The sequence below is a fragment of the Armigeres subalbatus genome, chromosome 2, assembly GCF_024139115.2.
Source record: "Armigeres subalbatus isolate Guangzhou_Male chromosome 2, GZ_Asu_2, whole genome shotgun sequence".
Taxonomy (NCBI): Eukaryota; Metazoa; Arthropoda; class Insecta; order Diptera; family Culicidae; genus Armigeres; species Armigeres subalbatus.
Window position 1 is genome coordinate 212,968,882 of NC_085140.1, and position 22,421 is coordinate 212,991,302.

The 22,421-nt window shown below is 39.7% G+C and overlaps 1 protein-coding gene across 17 annotated transcripts in view; it reads right to left on the bottom strand.

Annotated features, from left to right (window-relative positions):
* Nucleotides 1–22,421, bottom strand: part of LOC134211602 (G protein alpha o subunit) — a 249,645-nt gene that overhangs the window by 195,298 nt on the left and 31,926 nt on the right. For 2 of the 17 annotated variants that reach the window (XM_062688644.1, XM_062688631.1), the window contains exon 1: nt 16,274–16,433. The exons of 12 other annotated variants lie outside the window; for them this stretch is intronic. The gene's annotated coding sequence lies outside the window, so the exon portion shown is untranslated. Of the gene's footprint in view, nt 1–15,906; nt 16,043–16,097; nt 16,434–22,421 lie in introns of those variants that run through there. 3 more of the 17 variants (XM_062688641.1, XM_062688629.1, XM_062688642.1) reach the window with 3 other exon arrangements.

Below are 22,421 nucleotides of genomic sequence, written 5' to 3' on the forward strand. Positions count from 1 at the left end.
AATAATAACTCGTTCGATTGTCGGAGGATCGATTGATTCAGTAAGGCATGATTACATCGCCAAGAATATCAACTATGTGAACATCAGCATCGTAATTACTTAAGCACCCTAAATTCCCTTCCTTTCCTATTGTATGATTGTACTCCCAAACCTCGACCAAACCGCGATTTGTTCGGTTCCCCAAAACAAACATTATGTACAAGAATTGAGATATGAATTGTTAAACTTGATTTTGGCTCCGTAACGCTTAACGGCAATTGAGCCTCCAAAATAAACGAAAGATTAAAGAAAAAAGTAAGGCATGCTTTTTTTTTTGTATCCTATATGTCGGTCTGAGTTCCAAATTATTTGGAGAACTTAGAACATCCATGTTGAACATATCTTCTTCTTCAATGGCACTAGATTCCAGCCGGAACTTGGCTTGCTTTGAAAGTTAGTATTCTATCAGCATTTCCTCAATTATTAATTGAAAGCTTTTCTGTGCCCACCATTGCATGAAACTTGTGTGGCAAGTACAATGGATACACTATGTCCATGAAGTCGAAAATGTTTCCCACCCGAAAACATCCTAGACTGGACCGAGAATCGAACTCGCAATCTCCGGAATGGCAATTCTACGCCCTTGCTCGCAAGGCTACTGTAGACCACAGTTGAACATATCTAAATCGCGAGTCATACACATGGCTTCTATGGACCAATATGAACACATAGGGTTGCTATTGGTTTTGTACAGAGGTTAGTTGGCGTGGTAGAACTTCAGAATGATTTGGAAAACGTAGAACATCTGCAGGAATATTGACAGCATCACATTCCATATCCTTGGAATAATTTTTAAGACATTTTCGTGAGAAAACAATAATAAAGTCGATGTTGCGCCGTAGTGGTGAACTGTCGATCCTTTCACTGGCGATTGCAGATTTTGGGTGTGGCCGATCATCAATCTGAAGTCATTTTCTAAAAATGTATGAGTTGGCGATTGTTTAGAGTATATAAACATGTAATTTTGGCTGAAAATGTCAGAGATACTGCTAGGTCAAATCCGGGTCAATACGATCGGCGAACACCGTAAGTGTGAGTTTTTTAAACCCTTCAGGAACGTCCTACAAAGTAGATCAACGTTTACGAACATAGTTTTCCACGAAATAGGAAAAGTCATAAAGTTTCAAATCTTCACTTTGTTGCATTTAAAAGATATTGCATTTTGAAAGTTCGATGCGGGTAATATTGACCCGAACACGTTAGAAAGGGTTATTAAAGCTTGAGCAAGCACACAAATTTTCAAATACCAAGTGGCTAATATTTGAGATATTGAAACATTTATCTGAGAAGATTAAGGAACTTCTCACTTTCTGATATGGACAACTTTTATGGTTTCAAAACTGAGTTTTACACAAGTCTGCTATGATATCATTATTACATCAGAATCCATTCTACATCAGAGACAAAGAATTAAAGAAGCATTAATATTTTGTTATACAAATCTTTTGTAGAATTTGGCGACAATAGTAGTTAATTCATTTCTTATCTCAGAAGGTAGACAAAGATCTGCACCCGAAAGTATTTTTCAAAGAAGTCTAGAGTGAATGCCCTTGACGATTGTTATTGGCAAAAACTAATGTATTCAATGCTTTGCCGGAAAAGTCGGTTGGTGGAACAAATTATATCACAGAATACGCTTACGCTATATCCAAAGACAACATTCATATCCTCTCGACCGAGAACCCCACCGTAACCTAATTATTCCCATCTCCCAATAAACAGTGCATAACGGCACACAATCTTTGCTTCTCTAATACCAAATCACCAACCGATACGTTCGCCAATAATCGAGAGTAGCATCGTTATGACCTTGAGAAAGAACGACTCGAAGGACTGTGTAGCGTGTAGGTACTACACCGGAGCAGCGGAGAGGCGCCTAATCTGTAAACTGGTGTGAATGCGCCAACCAGGGCTACCCGCCACACGCGGAGATCAAACGAAGAGAGCGCGCAATCTTCTCTAAAGCCCCCTTTGTGGTGAGTAAGACATTTTATCTAGTTATGGAATCAGAAGCCAGAAGTGTAAAATAATCGCTTTCCCACTTTATCGTGCCTCTCATCTCGTTACGAAAAAAAAAGTTTACAGCCTCTGTCGAGGCGAACACGCTCACATTCACATACCAGGCGGAAGCGGGTGGAAATTCGCCTAACACCCACACAGCAATCGGGCACCCCCTCTTGTTTCCAGTCAGGGTACGGTGGTCGGTCAAATGGTGAACGATGGAGCCACATGGTCGTTGGTGGTGTTTGTGACATCATCAGAGAAGCGGGTTGCCTCCCAAAATTGCCCAAAACTAATTTTCTCGGGCAGATTCTCCTGTTTGACTTGTTGAGTGAATGAACTTTCGGCACAACAAGCTTGTGGCTCTGGTGTACACTTGCACACCTTTTCGTAGGTCTGCTGTTTCGAAAAACTATGTTGTGTTGAAGGTAGGGACTGCGATTATTGAAGTTATTCTCGTAATTTGAGTCTGGCCATTAGCTGTCTCGAATGATTTGTTTCTCGCTTATAATTTGTTGCAAAACGGGAGTACACAATATTGCTGACGTGTGTACGGGTTACAATAATTCACACCGTAAAATTTCCATGACTGCGTTCACTGGGAGAAGGCTAGAGGTGGGAACGCTCATGGCAGCAACCGAGAGCTGCAGTACCTATAGAGGGAAGTGATTCAACTATGAAATCAGCGTTTTAAACACGTTGCTCTAAGTTTGGAGTTAATCAGTGGACCACCGTTTTTAAAAATCAATAAAATAAAATATGATGAATTATGTTCTACATTTTTTCGTTATAACATGATCAGATTTCAAGCATTTTTTTAATGTTACAGGCGAGAAGTACTGATTTTGCCGACAGTTTTTGTCACGTCATTCTCTCGTTGAAAATTATTATAGAAGAAAGCTGGTTCTTGCTAACAGAAATTCATTTAGAAAACATGTGTAATGAAAATAGAATCATTTATGCACTGAATTAATGAAATAACATATTTATAGTTTTTACTAAAGCTTGGAAACTCATTTTGTATCAGCGTTATCGCTAAATTAGATTTTTAGACTATTGTTAACATATCGCTCGCCATTCCGATGTGGATAATCATCAGCCAACAAGGCACTTAAACAATGTAGCATGAAAACGAAATTCTATACCCCACCAGCACCAGATATAGTCTAGTTGAAATCAGAACCGGGATAAATAAAGATCTCCCCGTCCGCCATCAGCAGACTCCCAGTGGAGAACCGCATCACAAAGGGCTAAAAATAACCCCTTTCGAATGGTACAGCCACAGTGGTGTCAGTATTGGAGCTTCACCGCACAGTAAAAACCGTGGAGCAGTAGAAACAACAACACTCAATATAGTGGCAACTGGAAACGCTACCGCCGACGAAGACGGTAGCCCCGCCGGACTGCACCTCAGGTTATAACAGTCCGTGATGATTGATTTTTCCAGTAGCGCTCTCCAGTAAGTACCATGTAGTGATGCTTATCAATGGAAATTAGAACGAAGCACATCGTGGGTCGGTCAGAAACGTAATTGGAGCCGGCAATATGAGGAAAAGGGCAAAGTGGACAACTATGTTAGGGTTTTAAACTTTGGCTTCCACAGTTTAGAGGTATATATATTTACGGCTTACCCAATTAATTGATTGGAAGATAGATTATGGTAATTACTCATAGCTAGTTGGTTTAGAAACATCCAGACCATTCCCATAATGCTGGGTGAATTTTAAAGTTCATATTCACTATTTCCCAACACTGGTTTTGAAACGTCTGATTCGAAAATATTTGTCACATTACCAAATTTCAACATCTTCTGGTATATTTTTTATAATAAAACAAAAATGTGATCAATTCGCTTCTAAGGCTAAGTTTATGTTTTTGAGCAATCCTAGAAACGAATATTTAGACGAACAAGGTTACAGCTACAAGAACTTCAACTTCTACGTTAGTATTCAGCAAGCGTGACAAGCATGAGCCAGCGCCCTGTTGCATGCATTCATTAGGGCGAATGCCAAATCCGGTGTTTGGCGACAGTTTGTGTTCTTGGTTTGCCCCGTGCCAACATGTGGGCGGCATACAACGACGAGAACGACGACAGGCGGAAACATAAAAAGGAAGTTCAGTGCTTGGGTACGAAAACAACGCCAAGGAACAAGTGGAAGGGTAGCACAGCGGTCATGTGGTTGCGCCAGTTTACGAACATTAGGAAGATAGGGAAGTTGTACAGAAAAAGGCTCAGCGATATTAGCGTTTTCGTTGAACGTGCTCCGAATGTACATGGCATACATTAAGGGGAGGAAGCATGATATGACTTTTCTAAGCCAGTGTAGTGGCCATGCGATTAGCAATTAAAATTTCGTTACATTGGGGAAAATGTCTACAGAACACTGTTTGTTTATTTAGGTTCAAGTCTGACTAGGCACCAGAGAATGTCGTTAGAAAAGGTTACGCATATCTACTAAACTATGTATCATCAATAATGTAGATTATTCGAATCGAAGGCTGGATAACCTGTACTAAGATAATTAGGTACGGCGTTTCATTTGTGGGCTACAAAGAGTTCATTCAAATATACGTTTATGGTTTGCTTTAATTCCTGTCTGTATGTTTGCTGGTGGGTGACAAACCTTCGACGACAGGAAGACGACTCCCACACCTGGATCCTGCATATAGAATACTTCAACAAATGGGCTGATATCTACATTTTTTTCCTATTCCACTTTCCGTACATAAGAAAAGCCAACGATTCCAACTGAAAATGAATGCCGGTCCTCTGGGGTGAGTCAAATAATTGATTGTCAAATGAGTGGTTGTTTTAAGCGAAACATAAGCATTTGTGGCTCTCATTTTTCGCAGAATTGTGCATGTGCACTTTGTCTAATTGCGAATGCAAAAAATTAAATCACAAATTGATTTGATTTATTTTTCTTTTGTTTTCATTTGTGTGGATAACAATAATACAGGAGCGTGTACAGTATTTTGTTTTTAATCAAAACAAAGTTCTAAAAAGATTCAGGAGTCAATTTCGATTAATACAATTAATCGAAGATAATGCAAACCCGAGCAAAAGCCATGAACAGAATAACTAAACATGATATAGACTTGATTGATATAAGAGATAAAAGAACATACAAAAACATCAAAGATATGTTATGGATAAGAACAAGCCAATAGCACATGGTATAGATTCCTTCTTTCAAATAGCGTAGCTTGATCTCCTCATGATATTTTAGTGGAAAATGTTGTTGTTTTCGTCTGATCATGCCCATATCTCATTTTGCTATCTAATCAAGATTCGAGAGTATTGAGTTATTTTCGTCGGCTCGGAAAATCTTCAGGTGTTCAGTTATCCTTGCGAGTAAGGGCGTAGGATTGCGGAGATGGCTAGTTCGATTCTCGATCCGGACTAGGGTGTTTATAGGTGGGAAACACTCTCGGCTCCATCGGCATAATGTATCCATTGTACTTATCACACAAGGTACATACTCTTGCAATTGGCGAACATATTATTATTATTTTATTATTTATTCAGACTAAGGCCGAAGTGGCCTGTGCGGTATATAAGAGTCTTCTCCATTCGGCTCGGTCCATGGCTACACGTCGCCAGCCACGCAGTCTACGGAGGGTCCGCAAGTCATCTTCCACCTGATCGATTCACCTTGCCCGCTGCGCACCTCGCCTTCTTGTGCCCGTCGGATCGTTGTCGAGAACCATTTTCAACGGGTTATTGTCCGACATTCTGGCTACGTGCCCGGCCCACCGCAGTCGTCCGATTTTCGCGGTGTGAACGATGGATGGTTCTCCCAACAGCTGATGCAACTCGTGGTTCATTCACCTCCTCCACGTACCGTCCGCCATCTGCACCCCACCATAGATGGTACGCAGCACTTTCCTTTCGAAAACTCCGAGTGCGTGTTGGTCCTCCACGAGCATCGTCCAGGTCTCGTGTACGTAGAGGACTACCGGTCTAATGAGCGTTTTGTAGATTGTCAGTTTGGTACGGCGGCGAACTCTATTCGATCGGAGCGTCTTGCGGAGTCCAAAGTATGTACGATTTCCTGCCACTATGCGTCTCCGAATTTCTCTGCTGGTATCATTTTCGGCAGTCACCAGTGAGCCCAAGTACATAAATTCTTCTACCACCTCGATGTCGTCACCACCGATGCAAACTCGCGGTGGGTGGCTCACATTGTCTTCTCTTGAACCTCTTCCTATCAAGTACTTCGTCTTCGACGTGTTGATGACTAGTCCGATCCGCTTGGCTTCCCTCTTTAGTCTGATGTAGGCTTCCTCCATCTTCTTAAAGTTACGTGCCATAATATCTATGTCGTCGGCGAAGCCAAATAGCTGGACGAACTTATTGAAAATTGTACCACTCGTGGCGAACACAGAAAGCACCTAATTCATAACTGCCAATAGAATACTAAGTTGAAAAGCAGGCCAATTCTATTTGGAATGTAGAAAAAGAAGATGTGAAATCTCGACGTTTCGTGCATTTTTCAGTCAATTGGCATTAAAACAAACTTATGAATTTTCAAGATTTCAAGGGATTTCTCACGGTTTCAAAAAATTAAAACCTGCGTCATCCCTAAGGCATGTCCGATTGAGCCCAAAATTTGCCTAAGGATCTTTACCAAGGCAATGAAGCTTTTGTAAACCAAAAATTACTATTTCCTTTGATGATGATGATGATAATACCATCTGTCAAATGATCCTCTTAACATTATTGTTTGTATTTCATCGAAATCCTGTACTGCCGCTAACCGCAAGTCGAGCACATCTGTATATGGAGCCCCATATACAGATGTGCTCGACTTGCGGTTAGCGGCAGTGTATGAAAGACCAAAAAAGTGTGGGCTGGGATGGTTCTATGAGAGACACTTATGCGAAATCCAAGATTCGAGTAGAGAATCTCCCACCAGGAGAGTGTTCATACAAATATAAATATCTCGCGCTTGGAATCATAGGAGCGTAACTGCATTGATAGATTTCTCTTTGTCGATGTTTTCTTTTTAATAATGTAACGAATTGCAATAGTTTTTCGAAGATTGAATGGTTTGGTATGATAAGGATTATAATTCTCGCATCAGAAGCAACAATCACGGTTGTAGCTCTTTAAACAGCTGAGCTACTAACGAAATATAAAATCGAAGAATAGAAATCGATCAATACAGTCTAGCCCTAATGATTCTAAGCGCTAGATATAAACATTTAATGTGGCTCTATCTCTATCAACTTCCCCTTTTTTGAATAACAGTGACAAGCAGAGGAATTTTTTTTGCAGTTTAATACCTCAGAATGCAAGTTTGCATTGTTTTCTATCGTTATGAGGTGATAAACCACAAATAAATCCGCTACTTGTCACTTTTATTTTAAAGAGGGGAAGTCGACGAATATAATCTTCTCTTGCGACATTCGCCCTTATTCCAGATAGAGCTTGATTTATGCCATTCACATTATAGACTACTTAAGAGAAGTTGACCTGGCAGACATGTTGTGTATTTAAATCACTGCGACCATTTGTTAGATCTATTGTGATATAGCTTTGTCAAATTGACGCAATATTGCTATGTAGAGCAACCGCATCGCCTTAACTTGCAACGTTGTCCCAATTCGGTATTATGGTTCTAATGAACAACTTTACTACCGTATTGGGATTTGTTCTCTAAACTTCAGAGGGATCTATCAGCTTTTGTAAATTTTTTTTTAAATTGCTGGACAATGGCATAAAAGATGTACCGAGTCCTCAGCATGTATGCCACCGAAACGACAAACATCAACTTGAAGATTTCCTAACAGCTCCCCACTTTTTACCAAACGTCGCCTTACTTATCCATAAAGCACTTGTAGCTTTGCTAATTGCTGCTTCGAAATGTTAGTTCCAATTCAGCTTATTGTCAGGTCGTACACCAAGATGCTTGACTGAATTTGAAAGTTTCAAATCAACGCCTTTCAATTTCAAAATAGGAAATGAATTATTTCTTTGCTTTGCATACGCTACTAATATGAGTTTTGAAGGATTTATATTCAATCCTTCTTTTCACACCATAATGCGATGAAGTTTAAATCAATTTGCATTCGGTTATAAATTACACAGTCATATTTTCCTCTGATGAATATAACTATAACATCTGCGAAGCCAATTATTTCGAAACCTCGTGCTTCCAGTTGTTTAGAAGATCATCAACGATTAAAGACCACAATAGCAAGCCTCCTTGAGGATACCCTTTTACTGCCCTCGCACTAATTCATGAGCTTTCAAGGTTTGCTGATATTTCTGTGTTATCGAACGCTCCTTCAATGTCAAGGAACGCTGCAAATGAAATTTCTTTTGCTTCAAAAGATATTTCCAATTTTGTAACTAACAATTTTGGCCTCCATAGTAGGCGTAGTAAACTTCTTTTGCAAAACTCGTCTAACGCCCGCTAGGACCGTACCAAACGAATTCGCAACCAACATCACCTTCGTTGCAGGCGCTATCAACACAGCGGTACAAGAGGCAGTGCATGTTTCAGTTTTGTCAACAGATCGATGAACCTGCATCCCAGGTGACAGGGGCGATTCCTGAGACAGTACCGACAAAACTCAGCTCTTCGAAAACCAGAGTAAATGTGAATCTCACTAAGAATTTTGAGAAAATCATGCCTAATATATTTTCTTTGAATTAAACCCGGCATTGCCCACTAGAACTATTCTTTTTCCTGTTTTCGAATGGAGCGTACCACGCACTTGAGTAATTTAACGCAAAATTGGATCACTATCCGAGTTATGTTGACTGGTGTATCCTAAACACAAAATATAGTCGTTTGTGATTCGATCATTAATACATGCTTTTCAACAACGTATTTTGATGATGAGCTTTGGTGCGAAATTTTATGGTTCTCTAAAGCGTCTCTTGTAGGGGACATTATTGTGACATATTCAAATATGACCAAGTTCCTATTACTTTAATAAATAAATCACTCAACCCAATTGGGTTGCAGACGTTAAAACGTGGAAACAAGTTTCATATATCCTACACAAAATTTCTACCTCATTCATTTTTTTTTCTTTAGTTATTGTGCTGCACAATTCCTAGACTTTTTAATATAGTGACAAAAATGTTGTTTCGAGAAATCGAGCCAAAACGAACGTGGATCGTTTCGCTCCGTACAAAAAGTTTGGAGGTTAAAAGATTTTCAAAGAATTATCACATTTGTTCAGATTAGTATAGAAATTATATTCAAACATCTCCGCAATCTAAGAAATTTTATGCTCTATTCTAATTTAACCAGTAGGGTAATGTGGTCGGTTGCTGGCACTGGTCGGTTGTCGGCACCCTGTCGTAACTTTTGACAGAAAACAGATATTGTTTTTTCAACATGGGCTAGATATACCGCAAACAAAGTTCATATCACTAAGGCATATTCATATAATACGATAAAACCTTTGATCTCCTTCAAAAAAAGCAAAGCATAATTGCAAAAATTGATTTTGCCTAATTTTTGACGTCCTTTGCACCAGTTGTCGCACTAGTGGTTTCAATTTGGCCAATCCCATAAGAAAACAATGGGATTTGCCAAATAAGGAACCAAAATTAAGAATAGTGCCACAACTAGTACATGCTATTATGGATTAATTAATTTTGAGGATTATATCAAATTTTATTGTGGTTTTCACAGCTGTTCTAAGGATCAGGAAGTAAAACCTTTCGCTTGATATATAAAGTCCACCCACATGCCTATTACTTATTTTAAAAAAATAGTTGTTCTTATGTATGGCGACAATTGGTACACCCACCCTATATTATATATCACACGTGTGCTAAATAAGCATGATCTTGTTATACTCATTTTCGAAGCACTTAGAAGCCTTTGTTTCATTTTACAGAGAAAATATTTTTTATCAAGGTAAAACGCACTCCAAATTTTGTTTGGTCTTTTGCCAAGCGTTATTTATCGAAGTAAAACGATCGGATAGGTAAGTGCATTACGTATTTACAAAGCACATTTCCTCTAATTTGTGATTCAATATTGAATGCCACCATACTGCCGTCATACGGCATAATTGTCCCATGTTTCCTGGGATTCCTACGTACAGGGTGAAATATCAAGACAAATCATTAGTTTATTGCCTGATTTCAGGCTATAAGCAAAGTTGTAAGCAAAAACAACAATTTTCAAAATCTTGATAAAATGTGTATAATGTACTCAAATGCAATAAAATTCATTACTATTGCCAAAATAAATCTGGATATTTTCAGCCATAACACCCTTGATTGATAATTTATATCTTCATATATTTATATCTATATTTGTTTTAATTTTGAATGAGTTATTGGGGGTGCCGACAATCGACCACCTTTTTCAGAATGCACAATAGGAAAAAAGGAGGTATTTTTGGCCAAAATTATGAATCCTGCAATCAAGGATGTTATCGATCATTTAGTAATTTACGTTCGATCATTTAGTAGTTTGTGAATAGTGAATAATTCATTTCAGAAGCTGAATTTCAAAATGTGTTGTATGGTGGACTGTTGTATGGAGGATTTTCTACAACTCTGCCTAATGGATTGTTGTTAGAATCCCACTAATAACGAAGTTATAGCGCTAGTTGCAGTAGCTTTAACCAAATGATTGGAATTTTGTTATCATTTAGTCTAAGTTACTGATACTATAGCTATAACTCGGTTAGTAGTGGAATTCAAACAACGAACCATTTGGCAGAGTTGTAGAAAAACCTTCGCACTAGGAGTCCCCCATACAACACATTTTGAAATTTAGCTTCTGGAATGAGTTATTGACAAACTACTAAATGATCGAACGCAAATTACTAAATGATCGATAACATTTTTGCCTGCAATAAACAGTGGTATTCATCATTAAAACATAGATAGGAAAGAAAAATATTTTTTCTGAGCCTTCAATGGGGTATGCGGCCAATTTTCGGCATAGTATCGATTTTTGTCATATTGTACATTAGCCAAACTCAACGGAATTTGGTCACTTTTTGGCTTGCAAATGAACCTGTTTGATGCTGGATAAAATACCAATGGTCATATAAACTGTATACTGTGTCACAGACAAATGGACGCAACAAAGATTTCCTAAAATCATCAAAAAGTACTCATCTGCTTCTGGTGTTGAAAATTCACTAAGCAGAACTTATTAAACCATCAAAGCGACGGTAGAAGAACAGATTCAATCAGCTTCATATTGTGACATCAACGAAATAGAATTTCATTTATTTGATATTTCATCAAGATTTCTTTCATAATTATAAAAAGGTATTGTGCTAAGGAGTTATTCAACACACTACTCATCCAACACGTTATGACACGTTATGGTTAAATGGCGAGTTATAGGCTCCTATAATGTAGAAATGTCAAAACTTCCCTTCTCACTGAGTAACGCTTTTTATATGATATGTAGATGATTTTTTCTCGAAATATGCGCAACGTCAAAACATAACCCTCCCCAAAAATGTTATGTAAATTGTGTTCGTCACCAAATTCAATTGAAGTGGCATTATTAAGTAACTCAGATGAAAATTGAAAAATAAGAAGTTCATCAAACACCTGATTAATCTCTAGCGGTAATAAGTTGTCTTTCTCGTACATTATAAGAAAAATGTATTTTAAGCATAACTTTTGAGCCCATAGTCCGGGATCCAGCCTTTTTCAATAGGGAACAATGGAACAAACGATCTCTGTCGAATGAGAAATTTGTTGCGAGTAAAATCGGTTTATAAGTGCTTGAAAAAGAGTTAAGACCATTTTTGCTCACTACATGCAGACATTCACACACACGAACATTAACACAGACACTACCTCAATTCTTTGAACTGAGTCAGATATGTATAACAACGCTATGAGTGTATAGGCTTTTTTCAATGCTTTTTAGAGCGATCATATGGTTTCTACGTATACTTAGTACACGAGAAAGGCAAAAATGGTTTGTTCGTTAAATATTGCGTAAAATATGCTTTTACAAAACTACTAAAAAATAATTTCCCCTGGACGGATCTATTATTACAATAGCAAAGCCTGTTTAAGAGCTTTGTAACGGTAATATAAATATGTTACTTTTGAGACGAAAACATGGCAAAGCTGTCCGTTTTCCCAAAAAATGTAAAAATATCTTTTCTAGGAGGGGCTAGTTTGAAATTAAAACCGTCCTGATTATAGAAATATAGGTTATAAGCTGTGTATTCATCACATTTTAGTCGCCCAAATCGAAAATTGGCCTTTTGGTAGTTTTGGCCACACCTTTATATGGGGCTTTCCTATTGTGGAATGGCACAAAAACAACGCTTAACAAAATTTTTAATATTTTTTCCAGTAGATGGAATAAATCAAAACTCTTCACCAGTTATTAGCTTATGTCTATAGACTTCCATTGGTATAAAAATATCACCACATTGTGTAAATATAGAAAAGTTATGAACTAAAAACAAAAGGGTACCAACGACCGACCACCTTCCCTTATTATGAGAAAAATTTAGTGGGGTTGTTGTGGTAGCTAGTATAACTTCCTTTTTTCGGTTCTCTTTTTTATCGTTTCAGAGGGCGAGTGAAGGCGATTGATCCTAGGCCTATATGTATACTGATGGACATTAGTATTCGTCATGTTTTCATTGTAATCTGTATGAATTCATACGAATGTTTTTGTCCATTAGTGTTCAAGCCAGGGCACTGGACTAAAAAATGTGCCCCATTCCAAAATGTCGTGTACCCATGAAGTGTACATTAATCCTCTTGACCTGGTACGGTTGATACGAGATGTCCCCGTTCTATGGCTTAAATGTGGAATCAAGTTAAGCATCGATTTCCTCAAAAATATTAAACAACGCGGCCTGACCGCTTTTATTTTCCAGAAACCCATCTCTCTTTCTGATGTGCTTCAAACATAAATATTGACAAGAAAAGTGATAGATATAGTCGAATCTATCACTTTCCAGGATTATTTCATGAACTGGCTGTGTACGTGTAGACTAGACTAGACTAGGAACAGATCTTCTCCGAGGCGGAATCGGTGCCAAAATGCGAATGATTATACCGTTAACCCAAACGGCCACTACGAGGATACCGTCGTCGACCTAGAATCATACCAAGAACAGTGCTTCGGGGAAGCACTGTCATTACCCAGTTGGCCAAGGCTGGTCAAAATGCCGAGACCATGGCCATAGGATCCAATGCCATAAAATGGCTACAATGGCTCTACCGCTGGTAGCTAGGATGTAGAAATGGCCGAAATACCGATGCTGCACTTGCCTTCCTGCACAAGTTGTATAACGAATGGGATTCGAAATTCCGGCCATCAAACCAGCCAAGGCTTCAGTCAAACTCACTGAAGCAGGTGTTTACTGTGTAGCTCCAAAAGTAGCCAATGACTGATGACCCAGCCAAGTGGGAGATCTCCGTCGGGGTACGTGTCGACGGGCAACGCTTCAAGGATCGTTCGAAGAAATTGGCCGGAGGAGACCGCTGTAGTCGCCTGCCCGCAACCATTTACGCGGAGGTAGCTACTGAGCCAGACTTTTGTCACTCCCGATTATTATATTTTAAGGCCACAATAGTTAAGTTAAGTTTTCGCAGAAAATTAAGAATTTTTACTTTAACTCGAATGCTGCCCTAACATTTTTGGCAGATCGTGACTAACGCAAAAAAAAGTAGAACGTTTCAGCGATGGTTGACAAAGGTGCGCAATTCGGGAAACAATGAGGTATTCCATTTTTGTTTTGTAGACCAACCGGTGTGAATCAGCACATTTGGTTGTAAAATGTAGAATATAAAGATACTGCCTCGTTTGGGAAAAAAATATTCGATGCCTACATCCCTCAAGCGTGTAACTACATAATCACAATTCAAGATACTTTGTGTTTCACACTTAAAAGCTATCTTTGAAATCGCTAAGTAGGGAGCGGGACCATTTGGGCAGCACACCCTATTCCCGTCCGTGACGTTAATAACTCGACCGCGTTCCAACCAAATGGCTTGATTGTTTGTACATACATCACTAGATATCGACAGAAACTAACCATGTACTAAAAACAAGTGTGATTGTTGTAATGCGCTCGAGTAATGAACGTTGCTGACGGGAATAGGGGGTGCTGCCCAAATGGTTCTCTGCCCTATAAGACTTTTAATGATTTTTAAGTTTTTGTAACTCGTGGATGTTTATTGAAGCTCTAATAAATCATGGCAAATGCTGGATAATGTGTGACGTTGGTACTTCGCGTACCTGAAGGTATAAAATAGATTCTATTTTGCGGTCCTTAGCTTCTTACCCAGTAACTCCAATCTCTACCTCCCTATGGTGCCGGCCAGGGTACAAGCAACCCCTAGGTAAGATCGGGTAAGCAGCCGCGGTGGAAACTAAGGTCGTATTCTGAAGATGGGGGGTTGCTCCTCTACGGAGGTGCAAATCTGATCGAACGTCTGTTCTCAATGTTAGGAGCGGCTCACAACAACATCTGTTCTGCATGTTGGTCGATAATCTGGAGTGTGAAATCTTTCGAACGATTACCATCCTAAATGCCGCCTCTCGACAACGCACCAGCTTTCCTTGGCCGTAGAGTCTGCCTGGAGCGTGGAAGTTCAGCTGATTCAGGATTTTAGGGCAGTTGGTCTCGTCGGTTCAAATTTTTGCGACGAACACCTCCTGAGCGATAGATCGTCTTTGTTCAAGGGTCTCTAGTCTGAACAGCTGGCAGCGTTCTTCATAAGGGGGAAGGTTTGTTGGACCTGTCCATGGAAGATATACGGAACAAATCTTCTTTGAACGGCCTCTAACCTAGTGATACAGGGTTACTGTGTAGTGTAGTGAAAAATGGTGAAATATATTAATTTTGATGGCTATGCTGCGTGCCTTCGTTTCTTCATGAAAATAACACCGGAATGTGATAAGAATGAGTTCAGATCGTTGGGTACACTTTTTTTATCCGCCATGGACGAATTAGTGCATGACTGTACCAATGTGATTGTTTGCAAATCTTTTGTTTTTTAATTTGCAAACGAGTGAAATGTGTTGCAACATTACAGTCCTCAATTTAACTTGCCAATAGGAAAATAATGAATAATTCAAGAAAATTCATTTCAAACAGTGACCTACTTTTGGTTGAGTAATTTTCTACCATAAAAAAAGCATTTGTAATCTTATAATTGTGTGATTTCTGCAAAGGCGCTCGAAAACTATTTATTTTTAGGGTAAAAATACAAATTTGAAGTTATTTGAAATAAAAATTGTTATTACAAGATATTTTTTTTAATTCCGTAGCCAAGGACTGCAACTATCTTCATTGAAGAATGAACTCAAAAAAATTATTATTTTATTAAATATGACAACATTTAAGCATGGAAGCATATCGATGTGTTGATCCATATGAGCAATAAGGCAAAAGCATGTTTTCAGAACAAGGATAACGTTCCTTAATGAGATCATTCCTAAGAACCGCTGCACCAATGTTTAACAATCCCAGCACAGACAGCGTATTTCGCAGATTCATTTTTAACCAGAACAACCTCAAGTCAATCGATAATCTGTTTTGGTTGAACAAATAACCACCAGATCTCGGGTAGCAGCTCCGATTTCAAACCAATGAAACACGTCATTTTTGCACACTGTGCTATCGTTCAGGGGCCACTTTGAGATGATGACGACGGAGACGATGGAGACGACGACGTTGATGATGAAGCGTGGAAAGGAAAAATCGATACCAACGTGTATGAGCCAACCGAATAAGTAGCAGAAAATCAGACAGGATCAGGCAGTCAGGCTGGCTGTGTATGTACGAAGCGGTGAAAATCAAGCATCATGGAAAATCCACGGAGAAGAATGAGCACAGTGCCAAGAAAGCTGAAGTGGTGTTCCGTCAACGTCTACCACCCACTTTGTGTGCTCTTGCAGGGGTGGTGGTTAATATCACAATATGGGCACGTTAATATCCTGGAAATTGAAGATCTCACGACTTTTCACTGTCACGGTGAGAACAATTAGCATCCGTTTGCACACTATCAAATTCCAGCACGAGTTATCCTTGAAACACAGGTCCTTCGCAATAACGTGGTTTTCACATCCAACCTGGCAAGCTTTTCCAGTCACAATTTTCGCCACCTTTGCACCTTGAACACTTTTCCTTCTCACTTTTTTTCGCATAAACACTCGCTCGTATCCGGGAGGAAAGATCGATTTCGCGCAAACTTTTCACCACCGATTTAACCGATTTTCACACGCTCTGCATGCCGATTTTCACTTACTGCTATTCCCGTTCAACTTCAGCTACCCAACTATGCACAAATGCACCACTTTAGTTGCTGAATTTTCACAAAAACTTGGAATTTTCCTGGGTCATGCAGAATTTTCCCAACACCATAGGACACGAGAGAAAACTAAAACAAAACTGGAGCCGCCCTAAAAAGCTCGCCGTACTGAATGAGAATTGGTTAGCAGAGGCAGCGGGCGAGAGTCATCACCAGCATCGTACGCACACAATGGAAGCGCACCCACCTGCGCTCGATGGGAGAAAATGAGAACATGGGAGAACAACGCCGAACTAGAGGGGCTGTGGTCTAATACGTACTATGTCTACCTAAATAGTCTGAAAGTGGAATGCATCAGTCTCTGGCAGGGACGGGAATGGTTGACATTTCTTTTTATCATTCTTTCTGCCATGTAGCTAATCTAATCTAATCTAATCTAATCATTCTTTCTGCCATGTAGCAAAGAAAAACAAAACCACGGCAGCCGCAGCAGTAGCCACGCCAAGAAGACGACAGTCAGCACATGATTCAACTATTTTCTCTCCACAATATCATCGTTTTGTTTTCTCTCGTACAACAAAGTTGTACCCAGAAGGCTTTTAATTTCTTACCCAAAAGCCAAATTTTGATAGAAGGCTCGGAGACCCATAGTTATAAAATTAATCGACTCAGCCTCGAAAAACTGAGTAAATGCCAACCGTCTGTGTGTGTGTGTGTGGGATGTGTGTAGCCCCGGATTTTTTTTTGTTAAACACGTTTACAGTAGAAGGGACTTGACTGATTGAGTGCAACTAGTTTCGCATGACGTGAGAAACTTTCCTAGTTGGACACCATTGTTTTTGTTTGCTAATAACTCATTCGGTTTGAATAATATTTCTATTTTTCTTTAACAAATACGCTGTTTAGATGCAACACTTCAAGTCATTAATCAATATAGCTGTGGACGTAATCCAATACTCTCATAGTTGAGTAATTCTTAAGTAGCGTGATATAATCGTATCAAAGCTTTTAACCGCCAAAATGTAGGTAATTTACGTTGCCAGTATTTTACCATGGACTAATCTTCGAATTCCACACATTGAATCGAGAAAGGCATAATCGCCACTGGTGGATAAATTTGGGTTTGTACAATAATTTCACAACGTATAACTGTTTTTGGTGGCAAATATTAATTTCATTACTCTTTGCTCAATTTAGAGATTAGAACTAATAAATCAGTACCTATGAATAGCACTACTTCTAGGCTTTCTACAGCCACAAGTAATTAAACTCGATTCTGTGCTGTTTGCGCTGCGCACCAGCTGAAAAAAAAATCTCATGCAAATTCTGATCGCACCGGCGACACGACTCTCACGCAGCAGCAAACAAATAGTTTGCCTCATGTCAAAAAAAATGTCACAACGTCGCGTATATATTTTTTGAAAACTGTTGTGGTTTATTCGGTGCATACAATTTTACTGGATAAAATATAAATAGTCGCATAATCACAGTGCTTTACTACACATTTCTCAACACACATATCTATGAGAACTTGGCTTACTACTTAATTGAGGGGGTTAGAAGCAGAGGGGTGTATGTGTCATTTTTGTCAAAATTGAGTTGACTATAGCAAAAAAATCTTTGGTTCTAGAGCTTATAATTTTTTTTGTTCGGGATGAACCACTGCGTCCATTTTATTGAACTTTTGTAGTATACCCGTCTCATTTGTTTAGTGCATGTCTTTCTGCTCCATTTCTATTGAAAAGAAATGAAGTAGTCGTTTTTATTCAGATATTTCTCAAAATTAATGTAAGGCCTCTTTAGATTGAGGTACCGCTATTTATGCCCTTCGAGAAACAGCTTATACCATTTTTCAAAGGCGCGCCCCTCAATCAGTTTCGGCTCAACAATAAGTGGGATAATACTGATTTTGACCATGCATCGGTACTGTAGTTCAAACATATTTTTGCTTCTTCTTATGAGTTCCGAATTCGTTTTTTGTACAGAGATCTGATTTCATTGGTGTTTTGGCATTTCTTGAATCTCACCTTTACACAGAGCTCTAATCAGTCAGAGGGTTCAGCAGATCCACCAAATTCGTATCCGCTTCTTTCCTAATTAATCAGCGCCTGGAGCTTGGAGGATTCATGTCGTCGGCTTAAAACTTCATTGACTCCATCCAAAAGTGAGCAAAAGGTGGGTCATCTAAAGCAAATTATAGTCGTTCCATACTCTTCCGACCATCACTCATAAGTATTAACAAGAATAGTAAGAACTAGAGCACAGTGGTAGATCTTACTCCGTAATGCACCACCAAAAAGGTGTCTACCCAGCATTACAGGCTCCGTTAACTGCCTGGCTAATTGTTTCACCCCCAGGCCATTCATCCTCTCGGCACGGGTCGCCTGACACCTTGGGATTCGGGGTTAGGGACGTCATATTGTCAGCTTCAGTGTTGTACCGAGCCTAGCGATATGACCAGATTTACACCGTTACGCACTACTTCAGAGTATCCATATCCCAGCGTAACGGGACTTGCGGCAATATGCTAATATATGTGATAATGATAATGTCAAAATTCACAGAAAATTAGTAATTATTTGAACCTTCATACAATTTGTTTAAACCGAAAAAATATTAAAAAACTTTGCACCCATTTATCTCAAAACTAAATTTTTGTCACTTACACCCCTTTGCGTTTGACCCCTTCAATTATAATGAAATCAATCTTTGCTTTGGATACAATTTAGTTCATCAAGTGGTCGCAGGGAGGAGGGAGGAGATAGTGTTTTTTCAATAAATGGCAATTCTTCTCCACATTATTAGGAGAAAAAGTTTAATTGCCATTACATACAGCACCTAATACCATTGCTCTAGAACTGGTACTGCATGTCCACTCACAACGCAAAAAACTTTTCCATTGCTGAGTAGTGTTGTTGACGTTGACAGCGTTAGACAGTGTTGTTCATATTTAACCATCCTCCCCTAATGCATGCGATCTGGAGAACAAACATTAACAATATCCACCCGTCGTCGTCGCGTCAGTAGGTGATCTGGTGCGGTTGCCATCCAGCCGATACCGACATTCGGGTGGCATTGGATTTCGATTGTGACCGCACGCCACACTGGGAAATGGGCGAGAGCTCCATTTCTGTGTACAGTACGAAAAGAGAAAGAGCGAACTCAATTGTTTACCGAGAGCAAGAATGTGGAGGAAAAACGATCTGGCATTGAATGGGAGATTTTCGCATGAAACGTTTACTGAGCTTGTAGCGAACGGGCGGTTAAGCGAGAGACTTTCCACCCAGTCACCTTTCCTTCTTGTGATTAGATGTGGCAAGCTAACCCCCTGCATTAATGGTGTGCGTTGTTCACCTTGCCGAGCAGTGACAGTTTCTTACACAAGACGGAACACAATGGAATAATATCTAAAATAACGATTCCAGAAAGCTAACTAATTTCTCCGTTATAGGGTAAGGGATGTATTTTGGACCACCCGTACCAGGGCTCATGTTTTGGACCATCAAGCCGCATTTTGTCATTTTTAACACATGCAATTAATAAAACTAAGGAAACCTTTGGTTTTATCCTAAAAAATATACCTCGATTTAATTAGTTTTTTCTTTATCTTCCTGGTTTTTATTATTCTTGATTAAGGACAATCCTCACGAAATCCAAATTTAAAAGTACTCGCTTTTTCAAGGGCACATCACTCAATACGGAAGCAACGCACAATTGTCATTTTTACTATTTCAGTTTTGCTGCGTCGCAGCATGCGTGAAATAATAAAAATGACAGTTGTTCGCTGCTTCCGTAGTGGTGTGCCCTTGAAAACGCGAGTACTTTTAAATTTGGATTCCGTGAGGATTGTCCTTCAACACCGCATTCAATTGGTTGTAATGCAACTCGGTGTTTCAAAATCAAGGACGGAAATCTTCGTTTTACTATTACGCAGACGCTCGGCATTGCAGGCACGAATATCTCGCAGCATGCTGTCAAACTTCTATACCAAATTTACCGCCTGATCCTAAATAGCCGATTGATAATCGAGCGAAATCAATGAATATCTACCGAGGCTGAAATGAATATTTTGATTTGTGGTTGATTTGAAGCGAAAAATAATGATTATTTAACTTTATACACTAAACAGATGCATGTATTTTAGAAACCTGACTTCAAAATATCAAATCCATGCACTACAGTATGAAATGATGTTCATATTTTGATATTTCAAATCGAATATCAATGTGCCAAGCTGAAGATCTATTGTGACACCGCACATAACAATGCTGCAACCGAGAGTCGACGCTTGCTGCTGTTCATGCACATGCCGTCCTATTCATTCGCACATTCAAATTTGTAAAGGACTGGTGACTTGATTGTGTGCTGGATGTAAGCTGTTTTAGTGTAGTTGAAGTGACTTTTTCTGTCCCTGTCCAAAATGCAACCCCTACCGTAGTATGCCGTTGAATCAGGAAAACAACAATTCGGACAAGTGTGTTTGGTTTCCATGTGTTACAAAAATAATAACGATAAGATGACTATTTAAGGACACTCCTCACGGAATCCAAATTTCAAAGTACTCGCGTTTTCAGGAACACACCACTCGATACGAAAGTATCGCACAACTGTCATTTTTATTATTTCACGCATGCTGCGACGCAGCAAAGTTACTGCCCCGGACTTTTGGGAAGGCTTCGTTTCAACAATCCCGGAAGAACGATTCGCCGCACTGAAGATTTCAGACGTTCAGAGCACCGAACGCAATATGGGCAAAACAATCCGCTTGATGCTTGTTGCACTTATCACTAAAGATGTTTTAAATATTAAATATGTCGAAGACTGTAAGTCATTCGTTCCCAAACTGTGGGTCGCGACCCCCTGAGAGGTTGTGAGCTGATTTCCGGCGGGTCGCTTAAAGTATGTCTGATTTCATGATGATGATGATGAAACCAAACTCTATGTATGTTCGCTAACTACTTCGGAACAACTTGACCGTTTCCAACCAAATTTGGTACATACATTCTCTAGCCTCAGGGGAAATTAACAAAATGGTGAGAGGGTTATTTGAAAAAGGTGGATGGGTGGTTGGAGGAGCTTTGTTTTGAAAACGAACAATTCTGTGTAACTTTCAACTCCCAGGACCGATTTCAACCAAATTGTGTACACATATTTGCTATGACGAGACGATCATATGGGAGGGTAATTTGGGAAAGGGGAGAGTGATCTGGAGCAAGGGGTATTGTTCAGAAAACGGGCAGTTCAAAGTAAATTCTGATCACCCTGGACCGATTTCAACCAAATTTGGTACACACATTCTCTCTCTTCTATCCGGAGAAATGGCCAATCTGGATTAGCAACTTTGAACGATCGACAGTTATGTGCGGATTCTCGATGGATAAAAACCTAATCCGGCTTCATGGCAGGCTCAAGGGACCGGTAATGGAAACCATGCGGTGCAGGTTGCTTTCCCCTGCAATCATTCCTCACGTCATCAAAAATTTGCAGATGCGGTATGATTGACCTGGAACGTTGATAAGGGCACTTACCAAAAAAGATTCAACAGCTACCTCCACCAAAGATAGACTGAAAATGGCTTTGACCGGCACCGGGAATCGAACACAGCCACTCTCAGCATGGTCTTGCTTTATAGCCGCCCATCTTACCGCTAGGCTAAGGAGGGCCCCTCAAAACAGGGGAAGGAATGCTATGGAGTGGAAATTAAACAGCTTGGGGGAGAAGATGAAGGAAAGCGGTCTCGTACATCGGCGATATTCAGAACTAGCCGAATTTTAAAATTCTGGCCATTCCTGGATAAGTTCGGCATATTAAGAATGCGCGGAAGGATCGATGCTGCACCCTACCTCCGTATGCAGCAAAGTATCCCACAATTTTACCGCAGTAACTTTTCTCCTGGCCGACAAGTTCCAACGCCGTTTCCGACACGCAAATTGTGATACCATAGTTAATGAGATGCGACAAGAATTCTATATCCCAAAAATGCGAGCGCTGGCTGATTACAAAGATAGCAGGGAGATGTAGTTACTGCCATGTTAACAAGATTGTGCTGCGAACACATCCAATGGCCCCGCTGCCAAAAGTTCGTGTGACAACTTATCGTGCGGTGAAGGTTGGGCGCAGCAAAGCAAAACGATATATAGCCACG